Here is a 9,321-nt window from a genome sequence, read left to right on the forward strand (position 1 = left end):
TAATGTTTTTTTTCCTTTACAATACAACAGCAGTTTGATCATCTTAAATTCTTAGGAAGAGGAATCTGTCAGTTAATTTGAACATAAAAATAGGGGACAGTAGTGAAAAGGGATGTTAAGGCATGTTTATTTAATTGAATTTGCATCTTTCAACTGTCTAACTTAAAAAGGTTGAGAAATCCCTGATGGGAAGGATGACTGTCCCAGTGGCTGACTCAGCTTTCTCAGTAGTAAAGACAGAGTTTTCTAATTTATCTAACTACTCCATTTACGTTAAGTTTCTTCTTCGTATTTCTGAATAAGAGGTTGATGGCTATCTGGTAGAGCAGGTCTGTCCAGCACCTAAGCTGCTAGGGGCTGCACATCACCCAGGCTATACCAGCATGGGCCAAGGGCCTCCCAGGATTTACACCACATACGTATTCCCCAGCACTGACCCTCAGCTCCCTGGCCATGGGCTCTCCTGCTGCAGTTTGCAACAGAGTGCTGGGACAGGAGCAGGAAGCAGAAGCTGAAGGAGGGTCAGGAGGCCCTGGCTGCTGAAGCAGTCAGAGCAATGGTGTAGGGGGACAGAAGGAAAAGTGACAAGTGGTGGAATCCTGGGTGCTGCAAATTAACCCCTTGTGGGCAGCATGCAGCCCTGCTATAGAATGAAAGTGTTTTTACACTTGCTTCAACAACTAGTGCAGCAACCTAATGCCTGTGGACAAGATACAGCCCATGGAGTTATTGGGTATGGCCCACAGAGTTGGAGGGCATCAATGACACAATAGTGATGGACCTGTGCCTTTTGATTAAATTATTACTTACTACTTTACCCTCAATTCTCATGGAAAGAGGTGGAGAGTACAAGATGATATGTGAACAACTTTCATGTGCCAAGGCCCCAGTAGTCTTCAAAAGCTATGACCCCAGCTTTTGGGATCCTATGACCCCAGCTGACTTCCTGCCCCTTGGGCAGGGGGCTGGACTCGATGATCTCCCGAGGTCCCTTCCAGCCCTAATGTCTATGAAATCTATGAAAATATTTGTGAGCCATAGATCATACAGTTAACCTGAAAGCCCCATTACTCCCAGTGTTGGAGAAGAACAAAAGTCTCAAGGGAAAGATTCATAGTGACCCAGTCATTCTAATATGCTGTATGAATTATATAACATATTAATTCTGCTGAATGGTTCAGGAATGCCAGTCTTCCTGCTAGCTTATGTGCTGTTTTCCACAAAGACCTACCCATTTTTTTTCTGTTTTCTCATAACGTAAATCAGAGGCTGTACCTCCCTGGGTTCATGGAATCTCTCTCTGGCAGCCCTGGAGTGGGCGCCCGAGGTCCGCCGCGGTGGCTGCTCCTGCTGCCGTGAAGTTGGGTCATGCTTTCCCTGAGGGATACCCTGATACTCGCCTGCCATGTCTTGGATCTTTCGTTCAGTAGTGGGGCTCCCTCTTATAGCAGTGCACGTACCAGGCATCATCACCAGCAGATGCTCTTGGGACTCCGCCTCTCCTAACACTCCAGCCATGTGTCAGCCTCTTGGGACAGCCAATCAATGGTCAGCATGATCACCATCTGGCAATGCCTCCTGTCCCTTCTCCGTTGCTCTTGCCCTAGTTTTCTATAGTGCTTGGGTGTATTCAGGGTGGTGAGACAGCCCTGGTAATGAGTTGGGTCCCTTTGAGTACTGGGAGACCCAAAGCAGCCCCAGCTCACACAGTACTTCGTGTGCGGTTTGTGGCCTTTTCCCTCAACCCCGGGGTTTAAAATGAATCAAAAGTAAAGCAACTATCAGAAATTCTACAGAGGGGCCTCGGCCCACCCCCACTCATGTGTCCTGAGTCCAATGACCTCGGTGTCCCTCGACCCCTTCCCCCAGCCCAGCATCCTCGTTGTCCAGGGTGGCGTTTCCTTCAACTAAACACCGGACCGGTATTGGAATCAGTTTCCTTATATTGATTGTTGGTTGTGGGTGGTTCAAAATCAGCCACCTTGGATTAAGAATTACTTAGCAAAGTCTCATGTGATGGTTGTTAAGGAAAAGACTCGGGGGGGGCCGCCTGTACTCCCTGAGTCTAATGGGGGGGGAGATTCTGAATTGGCTGAGTACCGGACCCGCGCTCCGGTTGCCCTGTCAGGTAGCGAAGATGAGTCAGACGCCTCCTCGGGATCCAGTCCCTCTGCACCACCGCCCTCTCCCTTAGGGAGACCACCACCGACGTATCAAAGCATACCTAATGATTTAGAGCGTGAGCCTCAGCCAAGTGCCCCACCTGAATCGGGGAATAAGGGTTATTATTTGCGCAAGCCTGTAGAGTCACAGCCGGTGCTGAACTGCCCAATGCGAGAGGTTATTGGGGAAGGAGGCAATGCAACTTTTGTCTACACCCCATTTAGCACTTCAGATTTATTTAACTGGAAGAATCAGAGCCCCTCTTTTCGTGAAGACCCTGAAAAGATGAGGGACCTGTTTCAATCTATTGGGCAGACTCATCGACCCACTTGGGCTGATGTCCAGATGATGCTCCAGACCCTCCTAACCCCGGAGGAGAGGAGATTAGTGTTGGGAACAGCGGAACGTATTGCGGCAGCCAGAGTTGAGTCAGAGGGTGCTGCTGGTCGTACTCTGCGTGATACCTGCCCTGTTGAAGAGCCGAGATGGGATAATCATACTGCAGAGGGCAGAGAGCTGAGTGCACGGTATCTGGGAATTATAGTGGAAGCAATGGGAAAGGCAGTGCCTCGGGTTACCAATCTGTCTAAGTTGTATGAAGTAAGACAGGGAAGAGAGGAGGATCCCTCAGCTTTCCTTGGGAGGCTGTATGAGGCGTTTCGCAGGTTTTCGGATCTGGATCCAGAAGCCCCAGATAACCAGCGCATGGTAAATCTTATGTTTATTGGTCAGTCTGCTGCTGATATCCGTAAGAAGTTACAGAAAACTGAGGGAGATGCTGGGAAACCGATTTCAGAGCTGGTGGAAATTGCATATAAGGTGTATGGGAATCGTGAGCAAGTGCAGGAGCGCAAGGAGGATAAAAAGGCTCAGCGACAGATGGCAGCACTAGCAGCTGCTATAACTGGAGGTAACCCTGGAAAGGCTGGGATACAGAAGGGGAAAGGAGAAAGAGTGGGAGCAGACGTTTGTGCTTATTGCAAAGAGAAAGGGCACTGGAAGAGGGAATGCCCGAAGTTGAAGGAGAAGAGAGAGAGGGAACCGAGAGGTCACCTCATGCGGGCAGAAGAAAAGGGTGAGGATTCAGAATGAAGGGGACGGGGATCTAAGACCACTACCCTTCGGGTTGGAGCCCGAGAAGATCCCATGGTAACCATTAGGGTTGGTGGCAAAAACTTTGAAGCCTTGGTGGATACTGGGGCTACATTTTCAATGATTCCAGAAAAACCCCCCTATGCAGGAACTAGTGAACAACATGTACTTGTAGAAGGGATTGAGGGAACGCAATCCCGACTCCCTGTTTGTAAACCACTCCTCACCAAAGTGGGGGACCATTTGCTCGAGCACTCCTTTGTGTATTCTCCAAGTTGCCCGGTTGCACTCCTTGGGCGGGACTTACTCACAAAATTGCAAGCTGAGATCTTTTTCAGAGACGATCAGATGGTGGTCCAGTTACTTGTCAAGCAGAGCTCGAACTATCAGATGGCTCTCCTGGAGGACCGACGCCCTGCAGTAAGTCCAGAAGATTACATGACTGGAGTAGACCCCTCGGTATGGGCTGATGGAACCCCTGCGCGAGCTAAGTCCGTCTCCCCGGTAAGGATCGTACTCAAGGATGGGGAGGGGCCCGTTCGGGTAAAGCAGTACCCACTCAGCCGAGCGGCCAGAGCTGGACTCAAGCCGTTAATAGAGAAATACAAGAGGTGTGGATGGCTAGTGGAAGGGTCCTCACCCTATAACACCCCCATCCTTGGAGTGCCGAAGGCAGATGGGGTCTCATACAGACTGGTCCAAGACCTACGGGCAGTAAATAAGAAGGTCCTTTCAGACCATCCTGTAGTCCCGAACCCTCACACGATTTTGACACAAGTATCGGGGGAAGCTGAAATATTTTCAGTGCTAGATTTGAAAGATGCTTTCTTCTCTATTCCCCTTCACTGAGAGAGTCAAAAATTGTTTGCTTTTGAATGGGAGGATCCAGACACCTTCCATAAAGCCCAACTCATGTGGACAGTTCTCCCACAAGGATTCGTAGCAGCCCCCCATATTTTCGGACTTGCCCTTCAGAAAGACTTGGAGGAGTGGAAGGGATCACACCCCGCAGTGACTCTCCTCCAGTATGTGGATGACCTGCTAGTTGCAAGCCCAAACTTGCAGCTCTGCGAGGAAGCCACCAGGTCACTCCTAAACACTCTGGGGGAAAAAGGATATAAAGTCTCTAGAGAGAAAGCCCAGATACGTCAGCCTGAAGTCACATTTTTGGGATATAAGCTCTCAAAAGGAGTCAGAGCCCTGAGTGCAGATCGCATACAGGCAATCCAAGGTCTAACCCCACCTAAGTCACCCAAGGAGCTGCGAGCATTCCTAGGGCTAACTGGGTTCTGTCGACTATGGATACCAGATTATGGCGGGAAGGCTAGACCACTGTATGAATCCCTGACTAAGGAGAGTCTCACTAAATGGAAATGGAATAAAGAAATGCAGCATGCCTTTGATCTGCTGAAGGCAGCATTAACCCAGCCCCCTGCCCTGGCCATCCCAAATAGTAAAAAGCCATATCGACTGTACGTTCATGAGAATCGAGGGGTTGCATCAGGGGTGCTGACACAACCATCGGGCCCGACCTGGAGACCCGTGGGATATTACTCAAAGGTTCTAGATCCAGTTGCACTTGGGTGGCCAGCCTGTCTTCGGGCTGTGGCAGCCACAGCAGTGGTTGTTGAAGAAGCCCAGAAGATAGTCATGGGTGCGGATATGGAAATACTCACTCCTCATGGAGTTCCCCAGATCCTAGGGACTGAGGGAGGGAAATTTCTTAACCCCTCCAGACAATCACGGTATGAGATATTTTTGCTCTCTAATCCAGGACTTACTTTCAAACATACTACAGCCTTAAACCCTGCAACCTTGCTGCCAGAGCCAGGGCAACCGATGCATGACTGCCTTGAGGTCCTGAATCAAACCACGCAGGTGCGACCTGGTCTTGCTGAGGACCCAATTGAGGACCCAGATGTTGAATACTTCATAGACGGCTCCAGCTCTGTCATCGATGGAAAAAGATGAACAGGCTGTGCAGTGGTAACCTTGGATAAGGTAGTATGGAGGGAGTCATTGCCAAGCTCATGGTCGGCACAGGCCGCGGAACTCACTGCGCTCACCCGAGCATTACAGCTGGGGACAGACCAGCCGGTTAATATATACACTGACTCTCGCTATGCTTTTTCTACAGTCCATGCACACGGACTATTGTGGAAAGAAAGGGGTTTCATTACGGCTTCTGGGAATAAGATTACTAATGGCCCCCAGATTATCAAGCTACTAGAGGCACTCCACCAGCCTAAAGAGGTAGCAGTCATTCATGTGCGGGCCCATGGGAAGGCTGCTGAGGAAAAGCATAAGCTTGGAAATGCAAAGGCTGATGCGGCAGCAAAGGAAGCCGCATTTATTGGGGGAGAAGCGGAGGAGGTATCCAGGCAGGCCATGTCCCATGCCATATGGCCATACGTCCAGGATTTAGTCCCACAGTATTCCCCTGAAGAAGATAAATTTGCACAGAAAGCTTGTGCAGAAAAGAATTCCCAGGGGTGGTGGATAGTACCAGGAGGGAAAGTCATGATACCCAGGCCACTGCTTCGGGAGGTGCTGCAACAGCTTCATGCAAGAACCCATATGGGAGGCTTGGCCATGGGTGATCTAGTGATCCGCCAAGCAGTAGCCCCAGGGCTATATGTAGAAGCTCAGCGCATTGCTACCAAGTGCATCACATGCCAGAAAGTAAACCCTCGAAGGAAACCCCCTGTGCCAATGGGAGGTAGACCCTGGGCAGCGTACCCTGGACAGGCATGGCAGATTGATTTTGCCGAGCTCCCACGGTCCGGACATTACCGTCATTACTTGTCATGGTAGACCAGCTCTCTGGTTGGGTCGAGGCCTGGCCCACCAGGACTGCCACTGCGGCTACAGTAGTGAAGTATTTGTTGCAGGAGATCATTCCACAGTATTCCCTGCCTGAGTCCATTGAGTCGGATCAAGGACAACACTTCGTGGGAAAAGTAGTTCAAGAAGTTGCACAAACTCTCAAGGTTACTTGGAAACTACACACACCATGGAGACCACACAGTTCAGGACAAGTGGAACGCATGAATAGGACTTTAAAGACTCTGCTCACCAAAATCTGTATTGAAACACGCCTTAAGTGGCCTCAAGCATTGCCGCTTGCTCTTACTAGCACTCGAAACACTCCCCGACGGGGCCTTAAATTGACCCCATATGAAATTATGTTTGGCAAGCCCCCTCGAGTCTTACCCCCTGGGATGCGAGAAAATGTAACTTTTGAATTAGGTAATAGTGAGCTTCATATGTATGTTATTGCTTTGCAGTCTGTCTTGTCTTCTCTTCACAGGTATGCAGCCTCCTTTCAGCGTCTGCCTTTAGACGTACCGGTACATGACTTCTCCCCAGGAGACTGGGTCTTGGTACAGCGGTGGAAAAAGGAACCTTTGACTGAGAGGTGGAGTGGCCCTTTCCAGGTACTTCTAACAACCCACACCGCTGTAAAGATTGTTGGCCATGACCGTTGGATACACCATACCCGTGTGAAACGACATCCACGAGCGTCAGAGGACATCAACTCCCAAGACGAGCTCGCTCCGGAAGCTGAGTCGTCTTCGGAACAAGAAGCCAGCAAGTGGAGCTGTGAACCTACTGGTGATCTCCAAGTGCGCCTTAATCAAAGTTCAGAAAATTAGATAAGAAAGTAAAAGGGAAACATTTAGGCTGTGTTTGATCTCATAAAAGGGAAAATATGGTGGGAATCTTAATGTGCCTTGTTGTTATCTGCATAACGAAAGAAGCAGGATTGCGTAGCCTTAGCCGCTGGCCTATGCCCTCGCTTTCCCCAATTGTTTCCCCAGGGACAAATTTGTATGTTGACATGATGGAAAGAATTGCAGGTACTTTTAATCTTACCAACTGCTGGGCCTGTGGGGGGCTCCGAGAGGCCGGAGGCCAGTGGCCTTGGAAGGCTTTTCCTTTGGCCCCGAAGTGGCTAGTAAGTAGTAAGGCAGATGTTAAGAGTACTAGTCAAAAATGGGATGAGAACCACAGTTGGGAACTTTCCCAAGTGGCATTGGGAGAGTATTGCATCAGTAATAATGGTACAGGAAAAAGGTTGGGACACAGCCGTTGCATATGGACTTTAAAAGTAAGATGGATGAACCTTACAAAATTAGAACGGCTTTATTATCCTAATAGCCCAGGGTATAATCGGCTAGTGTGGCAGCATCCTAATGGAACAATTGTGTGGTTTAATAAGTATTGGAGTGCCACAAATCGAAGTGATGATCGGACAGATTGTACAGACAAGAACCAGGATGGGCTATGGGAATGTTCCATGAAAGGAGGCCACGCAGTCGCTGGTCCTTTGGGTCCAGAAGGAGGCTTGGGGTTTCCTGAGATGCCCTATGGTTGGGCCCCTTCAAATGCCACTAATAGAGAAAATAGGGCCTTAAGAGGATACTATTGGATTTGCGGACGACGAGCCTATACAATACTACCACAAGGGTGGACAGGAACTTGCTATATGGGAGTAATTGTACCAGCTTTCTTTTTGTTACCGTCTGAGGTTGGAAATAAGCTGGGAGTCTCTTTGTATGATGATTGGAAAAGGGCCAAGTTTGACACAGGGTGGCTCCCAAAAGTGGAAGGAGGACGAGTGGCCTCCTCAGAGGATTATTGAGTATTATGGACCAGCTACATGGGCTAATGATGGGAGTTGGGGGTACCGGACACCAATATATATGCTAAATAGAATCATCAGGTTGCAGGCAGTCTTGGAAATAATTACTAACCAGACTGCCACTGCTCTCGAGTTATTGGCCCGACAGAGTTCTCAGATGAGAGCAGCCATATACCAAAATCGGATGGCCTTAGACTATTTACTTGCAGAGGATGGCAGAGTCTGCGGAAAGCTCAACCTTTCTAATTGTTGCCTCCAAATAGACGACAACGGAAAAGCGGTCTTAGAGATTGCCAAAGAGATTAGGAAAATAGCCCATGTACCAATACAAATGTGGGAAACGACATGGGATAAGGACTGGTGGTTCCAATTATTTGGAGGACCCTGGTGGAAAAAAGTAGAATTTGTGCTTTTGTGTGCTCTGACTGATTTGATTTTTATCCCTTGCCTTATTCCTTGTCTCACTAGATTGATAACCACCACAGTAGAAGGAATGCAGGTCGCAGCAGTCCCTTTGAAAGCACAGACTGTAGCAAAAGTCATGGTCCTCAGAAAAATTCCTCGTAATTATCTTGATATGCCCAAATGAAGTAAAGAGCAGAAAGCATCTTGAGGGGGGATATTGTTAGAAATATTATTAAAAATGCATTATCAATAGTGTTGTTAGAACAGCACAGCTGTCAGCTCTCTCCCTGGTGGGGGAGAGAGGTTGAAGGCGAAGCTACTAAGGGCTCTTTGTATTAAGGTATCACTCTCTCTTTGTTCTGCAAATTTACTATCTCTTTGTTACACTAAATCACACTTCCTTTCATGCCCCCTACACTTCTCAGGCAAGATAAGAGTAATTGCCATCTTTTCCTTGAGTTTGAACTTTTTGTAACCTGAAGTACTTTCTGAGCAGGCGCAATTAGCTAATACATATAAGCCTATCCGCCCCGCATACTTAAGTAGTTAATTATAATGCACATGCGATGGATGACATGACGTCATTTCATATATGTTTGTATGAACCGGAAATGAGTTGTAAGAGTTCCTGCTTCTGCACACGTGCTCAGGAGAGAGGGGATAAAAGCCTGCTGAGAAGTGTTCCCCGCGGGCAGAGAGTGTGGTCTTTTGTCTTCTCTCTCTGACCCTATTTGCAAATATATACTTTTTGTATTACCAACAATGTGTGCCTAAAGGATTATTATTCATGAGCCTCCAAAGAAACGAACCGTGATTTTTACATCACTACCCTGTCATAATCCAGCCCTGGTGGTGTCCTGTTGTTTTGAAATCTGGGGGTTCTATGGCCATGCTTTGCTTGACAGAATTCTGCAGTCATAATAGTTTTTATAGCACAAGTTTGCTCTTAATCTTTGCCCTTGTATTGGCCCATTTCTGGAAGATCCATACCTTCCCATCCCCAAATCATCAATCTG

Source organism: Crocodylus siamensis, chromosome 2, assembly GCF_052110815.1.
Source record: "Crocodylus siamensis isolate JL-2025a chromosome 2, ASM5211081v1, whole genome shotgun sequence".
In the NCBI taxonomy this organism is placed as follows: domain Eukaryota; kingdom Metazoa; phylum Chordata; order Crocodylia; family Crocodylidae; genus Crocodylus; species Crocodylus siamensis.